At 47.4% G+C, this 27698-nt stretch overlaps 1 protein-coding gene across 25 annotated transcripts in view; it reads left to right on the forward strand.

Moving 5' to 3' along the window:
- The window catches only part of NEO1 (neogenin 1), a 279790-nt gene that overhangs the window by 52168 nt on the left and 199924 nt on the right, over positions 1–27698 (forward strand). For 16 of the 25 annotated variants that reach the window (XM_046898908.1, XM_040706588.2, XM_040706591.2 and 13 more), the window contains 5 exons: positions 5956–6035; positions 11380–14845; positions 19300–20721; positions 26212–26449; positions 27375–27516. The gene's annotated coding sequence lies outside the window, so the exon portion shown is untranslated. Of the gene's footprint in view, positions 1–5949; positions 6036–11379; positions 14846–19299; positions 20722–21029; positions 24900–26211; positions 26450–27374; positions 27517–27698 lie in introns of those variants that run through there. The other 9 variants (XM_046898905.1, XM_040706582.2, XM_046898900.1 and 6 more) reach the window with 9 other exon arrangements.

The following is a 27698-nucleotide window of genomic DNA, read 5'->3' on the forward strand; positions in this document are numbered from 1 at the left end:
GAAACAAGAGGAAATAAAAAGAAATAGAAGACAAAGGGAAAAGGCAGCAAATGGCTGGAAGAATTAGACATGGAGTGTAGAAAGGACTGTATGTCCCCAGTTGCTTTGAGCACTCAGCAGATCCTGTGGTGTGTCTGCTTTATTACTGACAGAGTTCTCCCTTCTGTCGGCTTGTTTCCTAATTGCTGGTCTTGTAAACTGCTTGATTTATGGCTCTGTTCATCAGTTCTGGCCCTTGGGTATAACATGCTTTTCCTTCCAGGCTGGGAAGTGAATAACGAATTAACAGCCCGCCTTAGGTTCAGTAAGAAGCTAAGCATTCAGGGATCTTTATTGTGATGCACGTGCCAAATCTAACTGCTTAATTTTTACTTCTCATTCACGGATGCTATTCAACGACTCCTTCCCCAGGGCAGCAGCTGCGTCGTGGATGCTTGGTGCCTTTGAAGTGTCCCACAAGTGAAGCCACCAAGGAATGGATTTGCAGTTGGTTTGCACAGAGAACTCAATCTGTTTCCTCGCAGCTTGCTTTGGAGCTGACATTGTGTGCCATACACGCTTGTCTCGGACAAACTTCCTTTCAGCACAGCTGAGGGATGAAGATCAAGGCAGAGAACAAACAGCCCTGCTGAGCCGAAGCTGTGACCCCCCGGTGTGCAAGCAGCCTTCAAGCCAGCTCCTGGCTGTCCTCCCCACATTCAGTGCTGAAAAGAGGTTTGTCCTACGCCCTGGAGTAGGGTCTCTGGAGTTGATGCAACTTTCATCCTTTATTGAGTGAATCGAGTACTTCTGCCTCCACAGTCCTTGGTGGCAATCCTGTGCCTTCTGCACTGCTCTGATCCTTGTGGCTTCGTGACTGCACCACTGCGTGCTGGGTTTATGGAGCATCCAGGCCTTGGCATGGTGAAGTTTGTGCATCCCTGCAGCCCTGGACTGTGAGGATGGGAGCTCGCTGCAAAAGTGCAGTAGCTGTTCTGCAGTCATAATGCTGTGCAAGAACTAGCTTAGGACTTGCAGGTCTCAGGCAGTTTAAGGTGACAGGTCCCCTCAGGACTTAGCAGTCCTGCCCTTGAACAGCCTCTTAGGATGCCTGCTGCTCCCTGTGAGCTGCTTTGTTGCTGCAACATGAAAGGGGGAATTCAGGAGAATGGCTTTGTCTGTGCCCTCTGCTTGCTGCTATAGGAACAGGGGGCTCAGCTCTGTCTCAGAAGAGGCCATGCTGTAAAAAGTGTGTTAGAGAGAAAATTTTAGTGCAGTTTTAGTCCTGATCAGTCCTCACTTGTCTGCAGGAGTTCAGCATGCTTGAGAACTCTGCTGGATGCTTTATCTCTTCTGAGGATCCTACAGCAGTGAATTGCTGGTGTCTGGTTTTTGTTCTTAGGGCACATGCAGTAAAGCAAAGCATAAATAAACTACACAGTACAGTGCTTCTTTCGCAGTAGCATTAGCAGTGCAGCTTGGTTAGGTAGCCATGGTCATCCTTTGTTATGCTTTGTCTCTTATGGGTCTGCAGGTGCTTACTCACACACCATGAAAACCACCTACTGAGCAACCAGGCCAACTGGACTATAGACTTATAGATCTTCTGGTTGTTGGTCTTGGTGAACAGTCTCATTAGGGCACACCTGAGCAAGGGGCCATGGCCGTATTGTTAGCTGTCTGCTGTGCAGCTGGGCGCTCCCAGGGACTGCTGACTGTAGCCATTTGGTTGCTCGTGCCAAGGATTCTAGGATCCAAGAGAGGAGATAAAAAAAAAAAACAACACCTCACTGAGTGTATTAACTACTAATTGCTAAATAATCTGAATATATTCACAAAGTTCAGGTGTTATTGCTTACTGATAAGAGGGTTCAGAACTGCCTTTGGTTCTGTGTGTGCACATGCTCGCACACATGCAGAATCTGTTGTGTTTCCTTAACAGTGTGATGAGCAAGATGGTGCAAACAGAAGAAAGGCAGCAGGTTCAAGGTCCTGGCCATATCTGGCATCTGGCTGATCTGAGGTGGTGAGCCTGCAGCAGAGATCAGAGGAGCAGAAGCAGACCTGGGATCTGTGATTGGGGCAGATAGAGTTGATGCCTGCACCCTTCTTCCCCTCTCGTGCAAAGCTTGGAGCAGCTTCTAAGCTGGTTATCACCTCCTATCTGGATGCTGCTGTGGGTGTCATCACAGCAGAGCACACGTCTCTTCGAACACGTTCCTAGTGCTCACAGTATACAAAGGGCTTTAAATGGGATCACAGTTAAATATTTCTCTTTAAACTCTGTATTCATGTGGCAAGATCCTCTCTGTCACCTCTGACCTGTTCCTGCCTTGCTGCTGGTATGTATCTAAGCTCTACAGCATTCAATCACTTTCCAGACAATTGAACAGGAGCCACTCCAAACACTGTCACTTTCCCTCTCCCCTGCCCTTGAGTAGGAGTTACCTTGAGCAGGTTGTAGCCCTGTGAGCAGTAATGACTGCATCAGTGAACCTAGTTCCCATTGCCTGGATGCAGGTAAAAAAGCAAAAGTGATCAGATGAGCATCTGATCCATCTTTAGAACCATTTTTTTTTCTAAAGTTACTATATTTCAGCAAAAGGTTACTGCCCCTCTGCTGTCAGGTCCTTTCCTGCAGCGCAGGTAAGTAACTCTTTGTGCTTCTGTTCTGTTCACCACAAAGTAAAAGAGGGCTGTGTGAAAGCCCTGCTGGCACGCTCTTCTTGTTCTGAGTATGCTGAGGCTGGGGATCTGACCTTTCACAGGAGTCAGCTTCAATGTGCGAGTCCCGAGGTCATGATGGTCAGCCCCGTGACAATGTAGCCTCAGTGGGCACTGCTGTCTATACAGTTGCCTATAGCAGATGTGAAGGCATGAAGTTGTTTTTTTCTGGAGCAGATGAGCCCATGTGTTTGTGCATAAACCACGGGAAGAGCTTTGATTTTCAGCTCAGCCAGGACAGAAAAGGCTTCTGGACTTCGTGCCAGTTGGGCTCTCTGATAGCCACGTGCCCTCCAGACATGGCTTGATGTCAGCACTGGTCTGACCACAGCCCTGTCTTCCTAGCAGCAGGACTGAGCCAGGCTGATCTCCAGGAGAGGGATGGTAAAAGTGAAGGAGAGCAAGCTGGAGGGAGAAGCTGGTGGCAGCCCCCACAAGCAGTTGGGTGTTTTCCAGCTCTCTCCCACAGTCTGTTGCAACTCTCAGCTTGCTTGGAGTCAAGGACACGCCCAACTCACTCTCTGTCTTTCTCTCCCCCACACAGCGTGTACAGGGATGTGCTCTACTTTGGGAGTGAAGGTTACCTGCAGGTCAACAGAGCCTTCTCTGGCCTTTGTGGTGATGGAAAGATTCAGGTGGCTTTAGTCTGTTGATCTGGCTCTGAGCATTGCACCTTCAGATCCCTGGATCCTCCCTGCAGCTCAGGACAAAAAGTTGTAGACACCCAGCAGAGCAAAGGTCCAAAACTGGCGAATGCTCTGCCCTGCACAGAGCCAGCTAGGAGTGTGCCACTGCTTCTGTGAGACGACACGGGGCGGGGGGTGATCTGCAGCCATCTCTTCCCTCTGCTTGCAGCTCCAAGTGCCCAGGAGTACAGAGCCCTGCATGCTGGCGTGGAGGTACCAAGTCTGGGCAAGGGAGGCATGGGGAAAGGGAGGTGACTTTTCCTCTTTGTTGCTTTGATCGTTATTTAGGTAACGGGGAAGAAAGGAAGTTATTGTTTAGTTGAGGTCTTGTGTGTCCTTTTGGGGAAGAAGCTTATGTTTGCCTTTGGCACGGAGGAGTTATTGTGTAGTGGCAGTTCATTTTAATTAGTTGCTGTTTCTTTACCTTGACTCCATTTAACCAGAGAAGAAATTTGTGGAGGGAGAATTTTACAAAGAGGGTGAGAAAAAACAACGAAACAAAGCCTAGATCTGTGCCGGGATTTGGGATCTGTGCTTCCACTTACAGGAAAAGCTTTTCCACAGAGGCAGAGGAAGTGCCTCATTGCTTTCTCTTCCTCGCCTCCATGTTCAGGGACTGAATGAGGGAAGCGTCTCCCTGGCGGGATTAATGGCAGTATGGAGATGAGCTGAATGTATAATTCCTGGAGGAAGGAGACTGTAGCAGTGTCAGTGTAGCCCTATGCCTATGAGTGCTTTATTTTTTTCTCTCTTATGGAAACACCCAAAGAATTTTCTTCTCTAACTTCTGCCCATGAGATTGAAATGGATCAGATGGGAGCTGGGCAAGCTGGGATGAGTCATATAATTGGTAATTGTGAGGGTATTTAGGCACTGTTTATCTGACTTTAGTTAGAATTAGGCATTAAACAGGAGCTGAGCCTAGGACAGAGGATCTTTCCCCCCTGCTCCTTTGTATCCATCCTCGTATATCTGTTTTTATTTTTTTGCCATCTTCTGGCAGGGGGAGCAGGAGTGGGATTCCTTCCTCGTTGTCCCAGCCTTGTGTCCAGGCTGCAGCTGTCCTTGCCTTGTTTGCCCCCCTCTGCCTTGTCACCACATCTCTCCCCTGGAGCTGCAAGGTGACAGTCACAACAGCCGGGGAGCAGAACAGGCAGCTGGGCTTTGGCAAGTGACAGGTCAGGGCAGGGCTTTCTTTGTGCAGGCCATAAGGACAGGAGCCCTCCTGCTACAAAAAGAGTTACAGATTTCTCCATTAAAGCTGTGCGGGGCTCTTCCAGCCCGTGTTTTCAGGCTGGCGGCACTTGCTGGCAGCCTGTTGCCCGTGGAGCGGGGCTCTGTGCCTTCTGTCTCCTTTATTCTCTCCGAGGGCACCTCCCTGCTGTTCGGGTCCGAGTGAGCTCGGGGTCACTCCCACTTCAGGCCTTTTTCCATTCCCTTTCCAGCTCCTTAAACAACAAAGGTGTTGAGGGAATTTATACCTCTGCCTGGTAACAAGGCAGATCAGCGAGATGCTGTCACGGTTTTGTGAGGGCTCCATAGATTTTTATTGCTTTTCAGTCCTTGGGTTCCCAACCTTCCTTTGGCTTGTAAATTGCCCACAAGATGCAGACACAGCTCCTATTCTCCGAGTTCCTTTGATGATTTTATTTATATCTCTTGCTTTGTCTTGTCTTTTATTACAGGGAGACTGCAATTAATTATTATCCCATCAGCTTCTATTTAGCCTGACAGTACAATGCAACACGCGGTGTCCAACCTTCCCTGCCTCTGTGTGCACAAGCGAGCAGCTATTCTTGAGGGGAACAAAGGCGCTGGCAGTTTTAGAAAGGGACACACTGCTAAAGGGCAGCCTGAGAGGGTTCAGTAGCGCCCGCAGAGCGTAGCTGTGGTGTGGCTGAAGTGACCAGACATCCCAATTTAGTTGTGATGCTCCTGATTTTGTCTTCTCATCCAAAGCAGGTTTTAGATTGTCGCTCTTTGGGTGAGGTTAAGCTCGTGGTTAGAGCAGAGGCAGGGCTCGTGTCTTTTTCCCACTTTTCAGAATGATTTCACCCTCCTATAAAATGGAAATTACACGTGTGAGATAGATAAAACAGCGTTTTGCTTGGGGTGCACAAAGCCTCAGTGGGAACACAGGAGGTGTCTGCATCAAAGATTGCTGAAAAGCAGACTGGAAGGATCTGAAATATAGAGTGGGTGCTGGGGATGCAGTCAGTAATGCTGTGAGCAGGTGTCCAGAGGGACAGCCTCCTGTGCTGGAGCTTCCAAGGAGCAGTTTTGGATATGTCTGGTTTGTTCTGTGTAGGGCCTGCTCAGAAAAAGGTGTTTGCGTGCACAACCCTGTAGAAATTATGGTGACTGAAAGCCTTAAGAACAAGTATGATTTAGCTCAGTGTTTGGTGGTAACTTCAGGACCTGTCCCGTCCTTTACGCTGGATTCTCTATGGGGGATGTCAGTTTCTCTACTGGCTGTTCTGCCACTAGAAAATCTGCAAAGCTGCTTTCACTCTTTCCTTTCCTTCACGTCTATCAAAAAGGTTTATTTGTCCTGTTTGTGCTACAGGCCCAGGGATGGCATGCTGCTGTTGCTGAGCAGTGCTGGCGATGATGACCTAAAGTGGTTTTGATGAGATTCAACACCAGGTGAGTGGAAGCTGCCGTTAATCCAAGTGTTCCTACACTGCTTATTTCTCTCATTGTCTCATTTCCTCATTGACACCTGGTTTTGGCAGTCTTTAACAGTGTAGCTCTCTCTCTGACCTTCTCAGACCAGCTAATGACAGTGCAGCAAAGCTTCTGGGCCAGCATCCTGGTGCAAGTGTCAGCGTAGTCCTTCTGCACTGCTTTCCTCTCCTCTTCTCTCTAGCAGAGTCCACTCAGATGTTTTGCAGAAAGCTGTAAGATAGCCCCCGTGTGGGCTGTGATGCTCTGAGTTCAGAGGTATTTCTCTCTCATGTCCTCCACAAATGACTTACGCTCACTAGCTCACAGCTGATGCAGCTGTGGAGCTCTGTGAGAAATGCAGAGCATGTCTGGGCAGGAGGACAGGCAGAGAGAGTACCTCTGCCATTGCTGATGCCAGGATGGAAGTGCCAGGAGCTGCAGGGCTGAGCTGGCTGATAGAACATGGCTCAAGCTGAGGGCTATTTATGTTCACCCCACTTCCCTGCCTTTCTGAGAGAGTAGGCTCACTGCTTGGGGTGTAGTTCTGCTCAGGTGTGCTAACTGAAAGTGAGCTGGAATAGTATTGCAACCCTGTCCTGTGTTGAGAGAACATAGCTCAGTTCTGCATGGCTTTGTCTCTCCCTCTCCCACGTTTAGAAGGTGAAGCTAAAGGAAAGAGCTGTGACTCAATGTCTGATTCCAGGTCTCCCATTCAGAAGTCTTGATTAGGTGGTCAAGTGAGCTCTTCTTCCCTCCTCCACCCCAGCTGCATCCCAGCTACGTTCATACTGGCTGTGAGTGACTACTGTGATAAAATTGCTACTAAATCCTGTCAGCTCTGAAACAGGAACTATGAGGGTTGGTCTTTGCATCAGACGTGTAATTACCTGTCTACAAAACCATGAAAATGTACAAGGGGAGAAAAGACGGGAAAGCAAGATCTCTGTCAAATGAGAGAAAACCTATCATTTTCCCATTTTTTTTTCCTCCATTCACAGCAGTACACAGCTGGGCTTAATCCAGCTAGGAACCTGCTCGGGGGTCAGACTGTCTGATAAGCTACCTTATGGCTACTGACCCTCAAACCCGTATCAGAATGTCGGACTTTTTGTGTGAAAGCTCAGGAAAAACTCTCAATTTGGCAAGGTCTTAGAAGCAGAAAAATCCATTTCCTGCATCAGAAGAAGGTCTTTTTATGGTAAATGAATACTGAATTGCAATCAAAATGCTAGTGCTATTTGTTAAATGCAAGTTACTTAAATAATTCATTTTTCACTAATTATACAGTACGTGGCTAGCTTCAATGATCACATGTAATGAGAGGTAACAGCTCCTGCAGCATTGTCATGACTTTGATGGTGCTGATTGAGAAGAGACTGAAGATTCCCTGGTAGTCTGCAGGTTATTGCTAACTAAGGGAGTTAGTTAAACCTGGAGTGCCATGCGTATCCTGTGCTCGGAGCCAGACCTAAACATCCACCGTATCTCCTCATTTCCTAGGGATCTTTAGATTTGACTAAGGTCCCAAATTATCAAAGCTACTGCCTAATGTTAAACGTGTGTTTTAAAACTGTTTGAAGTCAACGATGCTTAAGTATGTGCTTCCACTTTAGTCACACCCTTGAGAATTGTGCCAAATGGAGGCTGCTGGCTAGTTAGGGATAAGCCTAGCTGGCTCCTCTTCCTCCCCCAGGACACGTCTTACCCACTCCATTAACTCGCCCAACGCAGCAGGCTCGGAGCGCCTCGGTGACTGTCACGGTTAACTTTATTTCATTTAAAACACAATAGGCGAATCTTTAAGAGTTTGAAAAGTTTCTTCCCCCCTTAGAAACTAAATGAGAGTATTTATAGGAGGAAAAAAATATATCATCTCTGGCTATATTGTATTACTGTGCCAAGCAGTGGGGAAGCCTTCACTGCATTACTATGCAGTGGAAAAGGCTTGGTTTTCTCTGCTTGCTTTAATGAACCTTTGTTCTACCTCTTAACTGTGACCATTTAATAACCACTTGACTCACTTTGCCCTCAGCAGGATGTTGCATGTAGCTTCCCAGTGCTGAGGAACAGTTGAAATTAAAAATGTAATTTAATGATTCAGCTGGTAACAGACAGATTACCCAATAGCCTGCCTGTGGAGTGGACCTTTGCAAGCATCGTTCTATACAAGAATGCTTCCTTAGACAAAAATTGGCGTGTGCACTAAGCTCCCAAAACATCTTTCTGCTGTCTTTAAGTACTTTGTGTAAAATATCTACTGAATATTTAGCCAACAGCTAAATGAAAATGTGCGCTTGCAGCCCAGAAGGCCAACCATATCCTGGGTTGCACCAAGAGAAGTGTGAACAGCAGGTCGAGGGAGGTGATTCTGCCCCTCTGCTCTGCTCTCGTGAGACCCCACCTGGAGTACTCTATCCAGTTCTGGAGCCCACAACACAAGAAGGACATGGAGCTGTTGGAGCAGGTCCAGAGGAGAGCCATGAAGATCATCAGGCCTGGAGCACCTCCACTATGAGGACAGGTTGAGAGAGCTGGGGCTCTTCAGCCTGAAGAAGAGAAGGCTCAGAGGAGACCTGATAGTGGCCTTCCAGGACCTGAAGGGGCCTACAGGAAAGCTGGGTAGGGACTTTTTATAAGCGCAGGTAGTAACAGGACAAGGGGGAATTGGTTTTAAACTGGAAGAGGGCAGATTTAGAGTAGATATTAGGAAGAAATTCTTTCCTGTGAGGGTGGTGAGACACTGGAACAGGCTGCCCAGAGAGGCTGTAGATGCAGCTCCCTGGAAGCACTCAAGGCCAGGCTGGATGGGACTGTGAGCAACCTGGGCTAGAGAGAGGTGTCCCTGCCTAGAGCAATGGGGGTGAAACTAAATGATCTTAAAGGTCCCTTCCAACCCAGACCATTCTATGATTCTATGAAAGAAAATCATTTTAATGTCAGGAGTGGTTTGTGCTCTTTCTTAGGAAACAGGTTTAGGTATCTTTGCACAGAGGATCCTCGTCTTCAGAGAGGAGTTTGTGTTCTCTCTGAAGAGTTCAGGATTTAAACACAGAAGGCAGACAGGAGCAGAAGGAGGAGGATGGCTGTGAGAGGAAGTCAACACACAGCTGGAATGACACCCCAGGCTGCTGCATCAGTACGAATCCTTGTGGGCTTTGCTTGGTGTCTGAACAGCATTCAGATGTGGGCAAACACTATATGGAAGGAAGCTCATTATTATCTACAAGACATCGTGAGGGGTAAAGAGCCTTTAAAAAACAATCTTGTATACCCAGAGGAACTGAAGAGGCCTCCTGAGCTCCTGTTTGGGTCAGGAGAAGAGGTGCCTGGGAGAGACAGAAAAAGAAGAGAAAGCCTGTTCTGATTGAGTGTGTCAGTGGACTCCATTTCTCTGGACTTCAGCTCAGTGCCTGCAAGGAAATCTTTCCTCCAAAAAAACCCAAGAAGCAATGCCACCAAAAGCCCTGCTAGAGCAAAGATCCCTCAGTGTGATTTTAAAGTCTGTCTAGTCTGTAGGCCCCAACCAGACAGTGGAGCAGGGGAAGTGGAGATTTAATTTGGGAGAAAATTCTCCATGGCCCAGAGGAAAGAACAACAGGTCTTTCTTCCTGGCGTATGAAAACACTTTCATTGTACCTGAGTCTCCTGTCAGACAGGGGTAGGACAAGAAATGATGCATTTGAATTGGGGTGAGAAAAGATTTAGGTTACATATCAGGTAGTTCTTCCCACAGTGAGAATAGCTTATGGAAAAGCTTTTTTTTTTTAAATACTTTGGTTTGATGTAGAAAGTGGTGTTGTGGATGGGAACTGTGAAGGAAGACCTTACTGATGTTCCTACTCCTGTCCTTACACAAGGTGCTTCATCAGGGCCCACAGAAAATCAGATCAGACAAAAGCTTATTTTGAGTGTCTCATACAAGGCTTAATTCTGTTTATTGAAGCCTCTGTGAAATAAATCAAATGTCCTTGACTGTAGCAACCCTCTTTGGAGAGAGAATTCTTTCACCAATTGTACCACACCCTCTGGCCCATTCCTAAAACGATGCAAAAATGTGTATGCTCCATCACAACAGAAATCATAATGGGAGGCAAAGATTCAAGATAAACATTGTTCGAAGGGAGGCCTTTGAGCTGCCTTCGTTTACAGCCAATTTGCTGCTGATTTTTTTAGAAAGAACAAATTTACTGTAATAATGCTGTGAGTCAGCATGGATATATTGCAGGTAATCATGTCAGGCTGATTTGATCCCATATGCTAATGAAATAACTATCAGTCTAGGTAGTGTAAATCCATTTGGTCTTCCAGACTGTTTGAACAAAATTTTGCATGATGGATTATAGTGCAACTCCCTTCTAAACGTAGGTTAAAAGAAACCATGATCAAAAAGGCTGAAATACAGGCAGGGGATAGAGTCATGGCTTGGGATGAACAGTGGGAGTCGGCGAGGACATGGCCAAGGCACTTAGTCCTGCAAATTCTTCTGCTGATGTGTTTTAATAGTGTTATTAAAGATGAATGCAACACCACAGCATGCAGGATCTTTAATTTTGCAGATGTTACAAAGCCAACGGGATCACGCAAGGCTTAGTGGTCTTTCTTTGCAAAGAAGTTGCTTTTTGACAGTATAATCTTGTTCGATGTTGTAAGTAGACTCAAAACCTCAATATGATTTTGACTCAGCCAGGATCTTTCCGTGGCAGTCACAGTACCTTTAACAGAGAACTGGACGTAAGAGCTGGAATGGCAGTGCTGTTGGTGGAGATGGAGCTTGTATCACAAGGTGTGTTGGAGGAACAGGGGTGAGGAGTGACCAACAGGAGGAGCGAGAATCTTCCTTTCCCTTTGGGATTACTTGGGCTCTTACTACATTCTCACCATAAATGTTTGCACAGCAGCATTTGCTGGAAAGTTCTGGTGGTAGCCATGCTTTATTGTTGTATATAAAATACATATTCTGTTTGGCCGTGTTTTATTATAGGATATAAAATATGTGTTCTCTTTGTAGCTGATGTAGCAATTATATCTGAGAGAATTTATATTTATGTGTCTGAGTAAGGGCTTACCTAAGCATACAGCTGTTCCTGATTACCTGCAGATAAAGGAGGAGGAACTGGGTAGGAACAAAAACTACTTGTTCTGGTGCAAGCCTGCTGACGTGCTAGATGAGTTAACTGGGAAGAGATGGTACATGTTTTCTTCCTAGCCTATAGTAATACACAGCACTGTGGAAGTGTAGCTGTATCTGCGTTTGGCTGTATAAATTTTATTCCTATCACAGCTGTTACCTGATCTTCACATTCATCTGGCTCTCTGCTTTTAGGTGCTCCTCATTAGAAGGTCTCAGCAACACTGTGCCAGTCTGAGCAAGAAACGTTCTCCCTCTTCTTCCACTGAGCAGGAGACAGCTGAGCTGTCCAGCAGACAACTCGGTGCTTTCCCACACCTTTGCTACCAGTTTTTGAAGGTAATGTAATGACTGTGCCGCTCCAGCACTACAAACACTCATCTTTCTGTGGAAAAAAAGTGCAGTCTTTGGAAGACGTACTATAACTGGCAGCTGATTTATTGCGTGAGATTCCAAGTAAGGAAAGAGTGAAAACAGCACGAGAGTGGCTTTTTCTCTCTTTTAGTCCCGGATTTAAATTGGTTGCTGGGGCAGCATTCATTTCTCGGATAAGAGGGAATCTTTTGGATTGAGGTTTCCGCAACCTTTTAGGGGTGTCCACCACCTGTGCTTGGGTTTAGAGTACACATTTAAAGGTGACCCACCCATCTGACAGTATACCCAGGTGCCACGTTTACTGATTTCTCTGCCTCCAAGAAGCTGAACCACAAATCTCCAGACATCTGTCATCACTAACAGAAGGGCACAAATATTAAAATGGAAACCATAAAGTTGAATACATCAAAGATACAACCAGAGAAGAAATATGGGATCCCTCTGTAGCAGGCATAACTCATTCGCATTGCCAATTCAAAATCAGCCATAGCAGGAGAATTTAATGATACCATTGTGTAGAGAAATTAGACATGACACTAGCCAGTTACCTTCCATTTTGGTCGGTTAGGATTTGCTCTTGTTTGACACTCATTAGAAATCACAGTAACCTGCTTTCAGGGCAGTCAAATTAAGGTTTCCTCTCTCTGTACAAGATTACTCATCACACCACAGCTACACGATAATTGGAAAATAACTAGTGAATGAGTACACCTACAGAAGCTGTCATCTGAGCATGTCAGTAACGTACCCGAGGTGATCCTGTAAAGAATTTGGTTGTACACACAACACCTAAGAAAAAACGGTTGCAGGAAATTAATGCTACATTAACTTATCAGATGCAAAAATTATTATTAATCCTTAATCATTCTGGTAATTTCTTTACAGGAATTCACCTGCCCTTTTGTTTCCTTTAGTGCCTCTGGCATGAGAGCACGTGGTTTTCTGCCTGAACCTCAGCCTCAGCTATTCTTTGTTCTGAGAGGTACAGTGCTTGCTGGGGAGTTTGAGAGGCTTTGTAGTGGTTGTGCTCACATTAGCAAGCAGCAAGGTGCAGCAGGGGCAGATCTGGGGAATGCAACATTTGGTGCTGGTCTGCTGTGTGCATTCTGGGGGGATCCGCTAGCTCTGGTCCGGCCCCATGACTTGGAACATTCAGTAGCAACTGGGACAGCTAGGTGAGTTTTTGGAGCACATCTTGTCATTTAGTTTTGTCTGAAAGGAATCTAGTTCTGCAGCATGGACCTACATGCAGTAAGGTCAGTAGTCATCTTGGAAGGGCTGTCCTAGCCCTGAATAAAACACAAGCCCATTCAAATGGAGAGGAGTCTGGAGGAAGCCCATCAGACCTGTATCTCATTGCAGGAAATGGCTAAGGAAGGTTAATCTGAACATGCACAGCCTGTTTTGTTTTTTTTGTAATGTGTTTGCTCTGAAATGCATTTTGTTCTGGGGAAGCCCTACTTTGCAATCAGGAAGTTGCTTGTTCTGTGATGAGCATTGCTGCTGCCCCAGAGGGAGGGGGTGGCACTGTCTGGATGGACTTCAGATCTACTGAAGGAACTTGCTTTGGTTCTCCACCCAAGATCCAGTCTACAACAGGAAAAGTTGCCTGATTCCCACTGTAGACTTTGGATTTAGGAGCTAAGAGATGATGTGCATGTGGGGCATGTCGGGCTGGTCCCAAGTATAGTTCACCCTGCAGCTGTGACAAGTTTCCAGCCTCAAGTTGTCAAGAAGATGTGCAGGTAAGATTAGCATTATCAGTTTATTCTCTTCAGTGCATTTTTTTGTTTGTTTGTTTTAATTGGAAAATACACTCCTTGTATCACACTGCCCAACTCTGCGTGTTCCCTGCATATTCAAACAGAAGATGAATTTTCATTTTTGACAGTTCAGCTTACAAAACCGAGAGAGAGAGAGAAGAAAGACCCTTCTGCATCAGTGTGATGATTGATCACTTTTTATTTCTGCTCAGATGCCAGGTCTGGATTTGAAATAGAAAAGTAATATACTGTTTCATGGAGTTACGTGGGGAGGGGGCCCTGGAGGAGGAATGCAGAGTGCTGTTAGACAGGGCTGGAGAGATCAGACAGGCACCAGGAGAACAAAAGCCGCCCCTGTTAGAGATCTGGGAGCTGGTGCTGGATGGAGTGGGGCCTCCTGCTGCTTTCTGCTCACTGTTGCTGCGGCCAGGCTGGCATCACTGTGCAGGGAGAAATGCAGGCAAAGTGCTAATCTATCGAAACAGAAGGACAGACTTAGCTTGAGAAGATGAGCATGCTGAGCTGGTTTCTGCTCTGTTACACCATGAAACCTCACTGATATCTGTAGAGCTCCCCAGCTGTAACTAGGAGCAGACAGGGGTTCTTTATGCATTTTCTCCAGAGCCAAACTGGTGAGGATTTTGTGAGAACTGGAGAAATTGATACTGAGATTTTCAGCTCTGCAGGAGGGAATCTCTGTTTGCTTAATTTGGGAAGAGACGGTCGTATAACTTACAGGACAAAAAGCTTAAGCAGTGGAAGCATCCCCCAGAGCATAGGGTAGAGTTGGAGGCAGCTAGAAAAAGTCTTTCAGGCTGCCCGAGTCCTCCTGCAAAGCTTCCTTCACTCCCTCAAATACAGAGAAACACCCACTCCAAATGTGTTGTGCAAGAACACGACGCTGGGACCAGCTGGGCTTAAAACAACCCTGTTTTGTCTAGCTGCCTGTATAATTTCTCCCAAAAGGCAAATGAAAGAGTGGCTTCTGGAAAACAGTTAATCCTGTAATTTCACCTCGTTCTCTGGCAAGCACTTCCATTACTGAATGGCCTTCACTTCTGTTTCTGTTAGGTGTTCTTTCAAGGTGAAATTTCTAATTTCCAGCTTTTTGCAGTTGTCTTAGAAAAGGCACCATCGTATCCAAAAGCCCTCTCCCACACTCACCCCACAGTTGCCTTTGCCCATACAAGTGCCCATAGCAGAAATCAGGTCCCTTCTCAGCTACATCTTTGATGAGCCAGCAGGGCTGGGCTCCTGCAGAAGCACACAGCACACAGCTCCTGGGTCATTCTTTTCTCTCTGCCTGAATCACTTCTTTATTATCTCTTTCTCCTTCAAGGATGGCACAGAGACTGGACACAGCTTTCCAGCAGACAATCACTGGTGCCATGAACAAGAAGGAATGCTCCCTGCTGGTGTTTGTGACTGTCCTTTCCGTGGAGGGATCAGAGGAGTCTTTCTATGCAGCTTGTGCTTGTCCTCTAAATTCTTTTCAAGGCAACTGCTTTCCGAGGCCGCATCCTGTAAGTGTAACCTGCATTTCTGGTTTCAGATGCCTTACCTTGCGTTTGACTTTTTAAATCTTAAGGCAAGTTTTCCTGGACTGTGGCCAGTTCTCAGCCACTCCAGATCACTGTGTATTGATAGTCCAGTCGGGCTTGTTGTTTCCCTATTGCCAGTCTTGTTGGCATCTGCAGACTTGGCCACAACAAGGATTTCTATAGTGTCATGTAGATCGCTGATAAAAAATACAGAATGAAAAATGGTAATAGGATTTTCACTCTTCTTTTATCCCAGATATTTTTGCCCAGTGTAATATTGCTGCGCATTTATTGGATTGTGGCTACTGGAACATCCAGTAAATACGCCTTTGAAGAACAGCCAGTTTCTAGAAATGCTTTCCATCTTGAACATATATTGCCAGTCCTTTATGCCGACAGCTGATGTTAAGGCTTGGGAAAATAGAAATGTTAAATGCAAAGGTGTGTGCCTCACTGCCTGGTGCCAGATTGTTTGCACAAGTGTAACCAGATCATGCCCCAAGGCATCCAGGGAACTTGCTGGGTTTTAGAACTGCAGTTAATTCTTTGGTCTTCAGAGGTCCAGTAGAAGGTTTCCCCCTGTGGACTGCAGTGTTTTCTGGGCTGAGGGCACTGTTATTTCAGAAGACCTTTTGTTCCTGGTTGTATGGCATGTCTGGGAGCTAGCTGCTGAGACCCACTACAGTAACACAGCTTTGCTTCCTGCAATGCTGGGAAGTGGAAGTGACATCCATGCCACGTGTCCTCCCAGTGGTGGTGCCCACCTCATCAGTGTGAATACACATTCTGAAAGCTTCTTTTCTTGCAGAGAGGCCACTTACCAGCCTACAACTCAGTGGGGAGCAGGGCTACTCTGATTGTCACAGAGTGAGCTGAATCTGCAAGCTTCTGAGCATGAGTTGCACACAGGTTGTTGTTAGTGCTCCCAGCGATGCAGGATCTGTTCTGCAGTGCTCAGGATGTCAGTCAACACTGGCTCTGAAACTAAGGGAGTTTCAGGCGCCAACGTGGCAGAAAGATCATAGAATCATGGAATCACTAAGGTTGGAAAAGACCCACAGGATCATCCAGTCCAACTATCCGCCCTTCATCAATGGTTCTCGCTAAACCATGTCCCTTAACACAACATCCAAACGCTCTTTAAACACCACCAGGCTCGGTGACTCCACCACCTCTCTGGGCAGCCCATTCCAGTGCCTGACCACCCTTTCAGAGAAGTAGTATTTCCTAACGTCCAGCCTGAATCTTCCCTGACGCAGCTTGAAGCCATTCCCTCTCGTCCTAAATGATACCCCTGCCTCAAGTGCTTTGGGTTGTTCAGGACCTCTAGCCCAGTGCTCATTTAGATCCCAGGTGATGAGGGTTGCAGTTCATTTCCAAATATCACTTTCAATCTCTGAAGTCAGATTCGAGTCAGCTATACTTTACTTTGGGAGGTGTTGCTGGCAAGGAGGCTGTACTTACTGCAATGCTTCCTGAGCGGAGAGGTGTCACTGCTGCAGGTGAGGACAGAGGCAGCTCTTCTGACAGCAGCTGTGTAGCAAATCTCTACAGACATGGTATCTCAAAGTCTCCGAACTGCTCAGAGTGCCCCAGCCAAATATCCCCAGGCTGGTACAGCAGAGCACAAAGGAAATAGTTGATATTCAGATCTCGATCTTGAGCTACACAGGACCTGAAAGCACAGGCACATTTGTACCTCTGGGGAAAGAAGTACGAGGAAGGGGGACAGCCTTTCACACAGAAACAGGAGCTCTTACTTGCAGAGCTAGAGGCAGAACAGTCATCATTAAAAGAAGGTGACGTGGCCTTCATGCGCTGCTCTGGTTTACAGACCCGTGGGTCCTGAACTCACGGTGGGCTCAGCACAGCGGGCTATGATGGAGGACTATGGCTGGGGAGCTCTGGCACTGCCAGTGGGAAAAGGTCATGCAAAATAACAACAGATAGTCCCTTTGACAGGTGTTGAGGAATATTTCTGAATAAGCATGGTATCTTCCAAATGCTTGATCTCAGTTAAATGCTGATTGCTCTTGGCATGAAGACAGGAGAAAATGAAAAGGCAACTGAAGGTAGCTCTCTCTCCATTCAGTTCACTGCAACATGGGAAAGCTGTAGGCAGCCCTTCGCCTATCTCTCTCTGCTTTTCATTATTTTTTTTTTTATAACCAGAAAGAAGAACTTTATTGACTTTATTCATCTCCTGTCAGACGCCCAATCATCATCTGGCAATACAGCAGATTCCAGAAAGTGCTGATCTAGTGAGGCCCAGTGGTGCAGGAGGTGCTAAGGGAAGGTCTCCAGCATCCTCCAATCCCTGGCTGCCCTTTTAATTATCCAGGCTGATGTAGGGTGTGCGTCCCCGCCTCGCCCATGCTGGTGTTTCTGGTCTTGAGAGCTCTGGAAGCGATGCTGTCAGGTGTAACAAGCCAGAGGCAAGTTCTGTTCTGTTCGGAGATTAGCCCATGTGCAGCTGATCCAGCAGGTCCGACAGGTTCCCTGTCAGATCCTGGGCTCCCATGGCACATCCCCTGAGCCCACTCTTCCCACACGGGCCCGCCCTGGCTTCTCCTGCAGGTATGGGTGGCTTGCTGTGCACTAAACCATGGTACTGGCCCTTCTACATCTTGATTTTCTGTGCTCCTACCTCCAGCTAGTTGGTCAGGGCAGTTCCTCCCTCATCTCTGCTTGGGTCTGCTCCCCATATTTAGGTCTTTTTCCACTTCTCCCACCTTTACGGGAAGGTTGTCCTCAGCTCCAAGCCTGCAGAAAGAGCTGTGTAGAGAGAGGGTCCCAGCCGTACTGCATCATCAGGTGCCAACTCATGTGAGCAAATGCCACCAGCGGGAGCCGAGGCATCACAGTGCTCCTTTAAAGACATTTCAGTAGCTCAATTAACTTTCCACTTGGGTGTTTTCTTTCTCCCCACTTTGCTTTCATGGTCATTTAAAACAAATAAAATGAGCAGAACGTGGCGGTGTGATAACCACCATTTAATTCCCTTCCCACGGGTCTCCAGATTATTTGGTGATTCAGTGGCAGCAGGGGGAACATTTATGGAAGAGGAGAAGGGAGCTTCCCACAGGGGCAACAGCTCACAAAACGGGGCCCCTCAGCATCCTGGGGGAGAATCATGCCACTGCTTCCCCTTAAATGCCGTGGGTGTGGTGAATGCAGCACGAGAGCTGCAGCCTCGGAGCAGACACAGCTCCCCCACTTTTGTGGTGCTCCCATTCTCACTGCCCTCGTTGTTCTCACGTTGTGAAGTGTGGATGAGGACCAGTGTTCAGGATACATTTCACGCTTCTGTGCAAACACAATATGAGATGAGGAATTCTTACCCTTAGACAAGGAGACAAGAGTGTATTTTCTCATAATAAGGAAAAGCAGCCAGATTGGAGCCTGCCAATTCCTCTTTAGTGCTCCCGACTTCCCTAGGAAGTTCAAACAAGCCTATGCTTTTAAGCAGGCAGAGGGGAGTATATTATATTTTTTTTAAAAATGACAAACCCTTTTAGATATTTTTTTTACAGTATTCTCCAGACCTCTGTCTTGGTTGGCGACTTCTCTGTCTGATCGGCTGGGAGTGCAGTGGTGGTGCAGGAGAACACCGTGTGCTTTGTGTGCTTGTGAACAATTAATAGCAGTACGGCACTGCACTGAAGCAGCATGTAAAACGCACCCCAGGAGGGGAACATAACAGCTAGCCAGGCTGCTCTTGTTGTCCTGAAGGAAAACACAACGTGGGGGTTTACTCCTTCATCAGCAGCAGTAAATAACGGGTGCTCACCTTCAGTTCTCCTTCAGCCACTTCTTTATCTCCCCAGCCCCTGCTCTGGCAAGGAAAAGACATATTTACTGTAGTTTTGTGTTTTTGTGGCTGTTCAGATTTTAGCTTTGTTTTCTCCCTAAAAAGCAGTGTTTTCACAGCTTTGGCTTCATCTCTCCCTCTGTCTGGAGCGCGTTCTGCCAATCTGACACTGAAAATTAGTCCTGAACCATTTGCCTGAACCTGTCAACCCCACATCACAACCACACATTGTGTATGCAGGTGGTTTGGCCTGGGAAGGATGTATAATGCACGTTAGTCATTTAATACATTTATAATCTAATCTCTCAGCATGACACAGTCAGCAGTTTTTCCTACCCCTTGTGCAGCACATTGGTTTCCATCCCTGCGTTATCCTGTGCCAGGGGAAGGCACTGTCTCACCCAGCACCAAGCTGGATGGCTCCAAATTCCCTGTAGCAAAAGATACAGCAACGTCAGCTCCTCTGTGCTCCCTCTGCCTGCCCAGCCAGGCAGGACCTATGACTGGAATTGTGGCCATCCTGTTCTCAGGCACACCAGTGTCTGCCAACAGCTCCGGCTGTGCTGGGAGTCTCCGGCACACACCATGCTCCAAAGGTTTGCCTCCCTTCTTTTCATCCCAACAGCAAGGCTGTGAGTAGAGCTCACTCGGGATAAACCCAAGCCTGAGATACAGAGGATGGAGCACTTCTTACCCCAGCGATACGTACTTGAGAGCCATCTTGGATGATTTTCCAGAGACAGTGTGATCTGGAGATGCCATGCATTGTGGAAATAAGTCCCAGCAAGCTGTGAGCAGCCAAGACTTGTTGACCAGAGGAACTGCAGATGCTGGATTCTTAAAACCTGTGCTTTACCGTACATCTTCATACCGTTCCCTGAATTAAAATGATTCAGGAAATGCATTTTCTGACTGTCAGTGAAATGCATTCATCACTCCCATGAATGTGCACCAGATTGTTAATGCTTCGGGCCAAATTCCATGTCTTTTTTAATGCCTACAAAATGTAGTGTGTGTTGCTGGCTCTATATTTATAATAATTATAAAAGTAACGGGAGTAGCTGCATTCCTATAGGCTAGAAATGGCCAGGCACAGGCAAGAAAAAATGACTCATTGTTGCAATTAATGCTTGTGCTTGCACTTGTGATTAATTAGCCTGGTGATAGTGCTGTGCAAAAGATCAGGGTGAGAATTAATAAGGAGACAAGTGAGGACTTCTGAGATGGTTAGGATGCTGTTTAGTGCTCCTTCCTTGGGCTGCCTGTGCCTGTTTAATTAAAAGCAACAATGCAGCCTTGCTACGTACCAATAGACCCTCGGGCAGGTGGTGCAGAATATTTATATCACAGTGCTCTGTAGCAAACGTCAAAATTTAATTCCTGTGCACTTCCCTAAATATAATTCTGAAACGTCAGAGATACTAAGAGGAATGCTGGCAGCCGATGGGATTGCTGTCAGGAGCAGGAGGCAGAGTGCCACATTTATACCCATCTAGATACACAGGTGACTTCAGCTGCTGTGTTCCAGGAGCCTGCAGTGCTCTGAGGGACATCCTTCAAACAGGAGCACATGCTGCAGGTTTGTACACCTGTGGGTGCTGATCCCTGCAGTTCTGTGCTTTGCTGAAAGCTGTTGCAACTGCAGGACATGCTGGTGCTCAGTGGCATTGCCCAGGGAGGGGACGATAACGCTGCAAACGCTGGCCCAGACTGCACCTTTCAGACAGAACCCTCCTGTCCAAAAGGGTGTGGAGAAGAGGTGGCTGATAAACACAGCTGCTGACGGAGAGAGAAGAGATGTGCCACAGGGACAAGCTCTTGTAGAAAGGCCTGGAGCATGAAGGCAGCTGCAGGTGGTTTCTCCTGAAGGACCTCTCACTGGCTTTTTTCTCACAAGGCATTTCTCTCTTCTCCCACCTTCCTGTCCCTCCCAGATGTTCCCATTGAGAAGAACAATTTTTCTCCTTCGATGGCTGAGGCAGAGCAGGAGCAAACCCCAGGAGCCCACGTGTTTCCTCAAAGCTCCTCCAAGAACCTGCTTTTTCAGGTGAGCCATACTGGCTACATTTTTTCTTCATGTTTTATCCATCCTGCTGGCCCATCACCTTTCTCTTCTGCCTGTTTGCACCTCCTGCCACCCCGATCCATTTCTCCCAGTGGCAGCAGCTATTGACGGGTTTATATAGATGGGGTTTAACTGGTCCTCCCCCCAGCTGCTCCCGAATCGCTGACGAGGACTCTTTTGTCTGTTCACACATCAATCTGAAAGCACACGCAAAGTTCTATCTTGGCTGACTTAATTGTTAGGAGCTGCAACCCCAATGTCTTTGTATATAAAATGGTTTAATCTCACAGGGCACGCCTGGTGGAGAGAGTCGAATAAATACATCAATATGTAAATAGATCCACAAGAGGAGGATGAGCTGGGACTTTGCAAAACTGATAAGCATCTTTGGAGGCACGTTGTCACTGCACTTCTTGCATATTCTGATGAAGCAGACAGCAGTGCTGGATCTCAGCCCTGGGTTGTGGGAGAGAAAGGGAGGGAGGAAGGCAGTGTGGGCACGAGCAGACCGTGACTGAAATTCTTCTATGGATTGATTCGGCTTGAATGTATTCTGGGGCTGGTCTAATTGCTAGTTTAGTCTCAGGCTTTGATTCTCCTGTTCCTTGCACATCTCTGCTGCTGAGTCTTCCCTGCATTTCAAGCAGTCGTAGTGCATCCAGACCAAACCAACCTCTCTTGGATCAAAATTCCCGTCCTTTGCAATGCATCCTTCTGCAAAGCATTTGCAGCACAGTGTGGCACGAGGAAAAGGGAGTGAAGGTTGGACTTCTGCTAAATGAATCTTCTATCTGTGTAATGGCATTCAGGCCTTATTTGGAAAAACAAAACCTGAAGCTTTTGGGACACCTTGTTCATGATAGTGTGGCCCTCATCAGAACTGTGGGAGACCACTTCAGTGAAGCACAAGCAGCAGAAGGTGCCATGGCCAACTAGTTCATGCCAACACTGCCTGCAGCATGCTGCCTGCTGCAGGGCTCCATGGAGGATGGCCCCACATTTTGTCTGCTTTGCCTCACGTGCTTCCACTATGGGAACAGAGACACAAAAGTGAGGAAACGTGGCACACAGCTTGGGCACTTCTGTCCTAATTTCCATGGAGAGAAGAGGGGGAGAATCCCCACATGTGCCGTCTCGGTGCCGCCTCCTTTTCTGCAGGCTGAGCTCCAGCCCTTGTTTTGCAGCACGCCACATGGAATTTTATCACCTTCAACAATGAAATCTGTCACCTTCAAGCTGCCTTATTGTAATCTGGGGACTTCCACCGTGGCTGCCGTAACCCCGCGCTGGGCTCCCTCCGCACAGCGCCTATTGATCCTGCTCCTCGTGCAACCCACAGTGTTAACTCTGGGGACCGCATTTGTACTTGTTTTCTCACTGGTGTCGGATCATTAATTCATCTTCCTCTTTCCCTTTGTCTTCCTTCTGTCTTGTGTGCACCTCAGTCCCCTTCTCCTGCTGGCTGCCTCACCTCCCTCCCTGCCCCTTTGCAGAACAAGCCATGCAGGTGTTCAGCAGCAGCAGCATCCAGGTGGTTTCCTGATCTGATATTTTAAAGGATGCCATGTACAAATGCATCCTTTAAATGATAAGACCTCTGTGTCACATCCATTATACAGGTGTGTGAGTCAGATTAACCAGCGTATCTTCTGGAGAAAGGAAGTGAACAGTGAACTCAGGCACTGGTACTTCAGCAGCAGTGCAGCTTGGGCACTGCAGCTGTATCACAAATAGCTTTTTTCTGGACATTTGGGAGCCCTGGTGGGGCAGGAGGAGATAACTTGGCCTTATTTATCTGCTGCTGTACATGTCAGGATCAGAACATTCCTGCTTGCTGTTTTCCCGTAGCTTATGTCGTTGATGAGTTTTTGTTTGAGGGATAACTTTTCCCTTTGAAATGCCCATTTGCATGTACATTTATATGGGCTAATTAAAAACTTAGCATCAGAGTTGCTTTTCTGCTGACAGTCAGTGTACAGCAAATTGGTTGTGCCTTTTTGGAGATGTCCGCTTTGCTGCAGAAATAGAAACTTCTAATAAAATCGCTTGGTCGCATCTTTTGGGCTTTATGTTTCCAGTGAATAACCAATATTTGCAACAGAAGATTTCAACGAAAAAAGGCTGTTCACTGAAGGTTTTCTGTGGGAAAAATCGGTAATGTGTATTATTAAATATAAAGAGGCTTATGTCTTCAAGCCACAGCTCTTCACAAGCTCAAAATAGGGTGGGTTTTTCATTGAACAAAACCTTGCACTTCTTGCAGGCAGCATATTGAAAGGTGCCTGCGCCTGGCAGCTCGGGCCTGGAGGGCTGCTCTCATCACTCTGTCAGTGACATGAGTTATTTCATAAGCCATGGAAATAATTATTTCAAAAGTGGATGTGTAGGGGCTGACAGCAAAGGCCGAGGTTGGATTGCTGGATTTGCCTGAGCCCATGCAAAGCAGACTGCCAGCTAACGTACCAGCCACGGGATTTTGTGACAAGCCAAAAGAAACCTTTCCTCCAGCGCATGCAAATAGGTTTTGCAAGGCAAAAATAAGCTGTGATGCAAACATCACACTCTTCTTTTTCCAATTTGCCTTAGGAAAAGAGGGAGAGAGAAGGAAGGACAGACGCTTTACCCCACCAAGGGCTCTTTCCGGAAGCAGTCGCTGTGTGTTTCTATTTAGGTGGAGCTCTTCTGATTTTCTGTCTGCCTTGCGAGTCACACCGAGGTGCCTGCGGAACGATGCGGTGATTGCTTCTGAAATCCACGTTCTCTTAGGATCTGCTCTTTCCATCTTGATAAAATTTTAATTCTTGCTTTCTGATAACACAGTGTGGCTGTTTGGGGGCCTGCCTTTGTCAGGGACTTGTGGTTGGTGTTCACCTGTGACTGCAGGACATCGGTAACCCCGTTTCTCCTTGGACAGAAGTCAGGACCAGAGCTCCCTTTCCTTTCTCTCATCGTGTTGCCAAACTCCTGGTGCTGTTTCTGCCCAGCATGGCGTACGGACACAACCAGCTTATTGTTGGGACCCCTCTGCTACCTTGGTTTTATTCTTGGTTCTGTATGCTCACATCTGATATTTGGAAGGAACTGTGGGTGCAGATTGCTTAAATATGGCCTCACAGAGCCAATGTAATTTTGTAGCAGAAAAGGCTTGGATCTCAAATGCCTTCCAGTTCCATTCCCTCTGCCCCCTCTAATCTATTTCCAGCAGCTTTGAGTTGAATGTGGCTCCTACTTTGTGCTTAAACTGACCCTGTCTGTGCCACCACTACATTTTGAGATGGCCAAGGGAGAGATTGTGCACTTCTGCACATGCATATATGTCCCACACATACCCAGCACTGGTGGAGGATTTGTCAGTATTAGAAATCCTGGTGGAAAAATGCTCACGATGATGAATTCACAGAAAATACATCAAATATTATACCCAGGTAGCCAGATAACGGTGTCATTCACCACACTGTGACACTGTTCTCATAGAGCAAATGCCATTTCCCTGAAAAAAAAAATCAGTTTTCTTTCCTTAGGAAAGGATGTTCAGAGCACCTTTAGTGAGTGAGGGAAGGTAGAAGAGCCTTTGTGCATGCCCTGCTTCCTGTGCTCTTATGCTGATTTTAACCACAGGTTTGGTTATTTCTTGTGTATATCTGTATATAGATACATATATATTTTTCTCTCCGCGTTGCTGCTTTGAAATATATGCCTGAATTCTCAATGAAGAACAGCTGAGAGATGAGGAAAATGGCTTAAGAATTCAGCAGGCTGTAAGCTATTTGGATTTAAAATAGTGCCTGGGAGAGAGCTTTTCACACTGCCGAACCACCCTCCTCCTGTCAGCGGCTGAGGTTGCCGTCCTTTGTTTGGCACAATGTCGCCTTCCCTCTGAGTCTTCAGTGAGCCTTCAAGGGAAAGAAGGCTGAGCGAGTCTGCTTTCCTCTTTCAAATCCCTCAAGGTCCTTTTTTTTTTTTTAAAAAAAAAAAAAACACAACAAAAACAACAAAACACCCGTGTGGGCCATGTGCCTTTCAGTTTGCTTCTCAGCTTTGTTTCTTCGCTTCCCCCTCCTCCTTTGCAGGACGCTGTTGAGTGCTCAGCATCACCCACCTCAGCTGCAACGCTTGGAGCATCAGCGCCTGCTCTTCTGACTGCATCCAGAGCACCTCCAGTACGTGCAGAATCTTTTTCCTTCCCTCTCTCAGGCTGTGCAAATACAAAGGTGCTGATGCTGCTGGGGTAGCACGGTTCTGACCTGGATGCTTTGTCACAAACCCTGGAGCCAGGGGAGCTGGGAGCATCAGGTGCAGCCCTCCCTACACATCCTTCTCTAGGGTCACTTCCCCATACAAGGAGAGCGCCCGCCGGACATGCAGGCACAGCTTCTGGAGTGCTTCTGAAGCCATTTTTGTTCCAAAATTCCTGTTGTTGGTGGTTTTGCTGACCTCAGCGGGCTGTTTCTTTTCCAAACGTTCCTGATGTTTCTCACAGAGTAATCTATTAATGTCGCAGACAGGGATTCTGCTGACTTCACTTTGGCTCCCGTTCCCCAGTGAGCAGGCGCGTCTCTTTATGGGGGAACGCCTCAAGCCAGAAAGAGGGGGGAAAAAAAACCCAGCCCCTGAGCTAACTGAAAACAGGCCCAAGGGGAAGCACTTTCCAGCCGCGTTGCCTCTCGCTGGCTGGCTTCTGTTCTGGGCTTGGGGACGTGCCAGACTTCAGTGCCTCCCTGCTTTTGATTCCTGTTTATCCCCAGCAACATGATTGTCTGTAATTATATATAATCTCTCCCGTGTTTACTCTTCTTCCTCCAGGTCTGAACACAGCTCCATGGCAGCTCTCTGCTCGGCCTGCCAAGGCCCCGGCTCCCAACTGCTGCTCGCCATCCTCCACCTTCTTTTTGAAAACTAACAAAGACATCTGATTTCCTCCCACCCCTTCTCCCCGTGCCCCTCTGCTCCCTCCCTCCCCCTCGCTGGCAATGGGGTTATTTATACAGAATGTGGAAACAATTTGCAGGAAAGCGAACAATGTAACCCGAAGTGAGGGAAAGGAGAGGAGTTTATTGTGCACGCTTCTGGGCCCACTGCATTTTTGGGGTGAGAGGGAGGGAACTGTTTTCCTTTCTTTCTGCTCCCCTCTTTCAGCATCTCATTGCGCTGCTTTCCATCTTGCCAGATTCAGATCCAAACCAGAGCAACCAGATCTGACTGCGTGTTTTGGAGGAAGTTCAGGTTGGATCCGTCCTTGCATCAGAGCTCCCATCCATGTGCTTAATCCTCTTGGAGGTTTTGCTCTTGTTTCTGCTCCCGGGTTAGCGCTAATGAAGAGCATGTGTGTGGAGAGGTCCTGACGCAGGCCCTGAGAGCTGCAGCGTTGCAACAGGCACTGCTTTCTGCTGGCGTGTTGCACCTAGCTGCTCAGAGGGACTGCCTTGGCAGGCTCCTCCCTTCCCAGGAGCTCACAGCGTCTTTTCTCAATAGCCTCAAGACTTGGGACGTGATCTGTGCACGCCGTGCTGAGCTGGTGAGGCAGAACCAGGAAGCTGCCAACTGGGACATCACGTTGCTCTCTAAGCCAGGCACGTTTCTGACCCTGAGATGGTGGAGATCGGTGATCCAACTGCACAGAAGGGACCTACAGCGTGTTCTTCTGAGACCTCACAAGCATTTCCTCGTCCTTCTCAGGCTTTGCCCACACGGAATGTGAACTTCAATGTGTGTATGTTCTGTAAAATGTTTCTGTTTTCTCTTCCAAGCTAAGCACCAACACTGTGAACTGGGATCAAAGTCACCGCCACCTTCTGCCGATTACCAGTGGCCAAGGCAGTGCCCAGACATCGCAGTGCAGTCCCTGTCCCCATCCTGAGCCAGGCACAGGCACAGAGAGGCTGTGGCACGCGGGAACTTGGCTCTCAGAGCTATTCCCTCAATCTGCACCAGCATTTGTGAGCACAGCATGCTCCCCAGCAGTCTGCCTCCCATCCACGCAGCTGCCTCGCACACAGCCTGTGGATGTCTGCAGCAGCCTGCCCAGGCTTGCAGCATGGCACGCTTGGCTGGCTAGCTGGGCTACAGAGAGCTTTTAAATGCCTGAAACTCTGGAGAGCCCCCTCTGGTCCCTCCTGCAGTCATGCTTGCAGGCTCAAGCTGCTGGGACAGCAGCTCTGGTTCTGAGGGTTGCCTCCAGGTTCTCATAGTGTGGGAAGACAGGTTTCCAATGTCTTTCTGACTCCCAAGGTCCCCTCTTACCCATGGAAACGTGGCCTTGAGTTAAACTGCATGGAGAACTCTGAACTAAACAGCTCGCAGCAGCAGTACAGGTTTAGGCAAAGAAGTCCTGTAGCTCTGCCTCTAGAGACTTGAAAATGCAGGGAACTGCAGTGTAATTTCAGGGAAATAGTCACTGGAGCACATGTTATTTTCCTTTCTGGTTTGATTCTAAATGTTAAAGTTCTCATAAAAATAGAAGGAAAACTCTCCTTGGAATGACTGTTCTGCCGAAGCCACCCTTGGCTGTTTGGAATTTCCTCTGCCATCTTATTCTTGTTTTCCTTATTTTTAGGTCTATTTAGACAAGAACAGATTTGTATTCTTCTTTTCGTACTGCTTCCTTACCACCTGAAATCCTCCTCTGCTCTTTACAGTTCCCACCACAACTGCGAGAAATATCCTGAACGGAGTGCTGTAACTTCAGGTGAAGAAAAGCAACAGAAGCAGATGGGCTTGTAAACAGCAGAGAGCTGGCTGCCCCACAGAGGGCTGCGCAGAGCAGAGAGGAGCAGAACGGTTAGTAAACACTGAGCAACTTCCATTTTCTGGGCGATGTCAATAGCTGAACCGTGTGATCATCTGGGGAGAGGACAGAGGAGGAGCAGCAGCTATTGTATTTTGGCACAGTCGGCTACTCCCAGCAGAAGCTGTTCATGTTAGAACCTGTAGCAAATTGGAGGGTATGGGGAAGGGGGATG

The sequence above is a fragment of the Gallus gallus genome, chromosome 10 (assembly GCF_016699485.2).
Source record: "Gallus gallus isolate bGalGal1 chromosome 10, bGalGal1.mat.broiler.GRCg7b, whole genome shotgun sequence".
Lineage (NCBI taxonomy): Eukaryota > Metazoa > Chordata > Aves > Galliformes > Phasianidae > Gallus > Gallus gallus.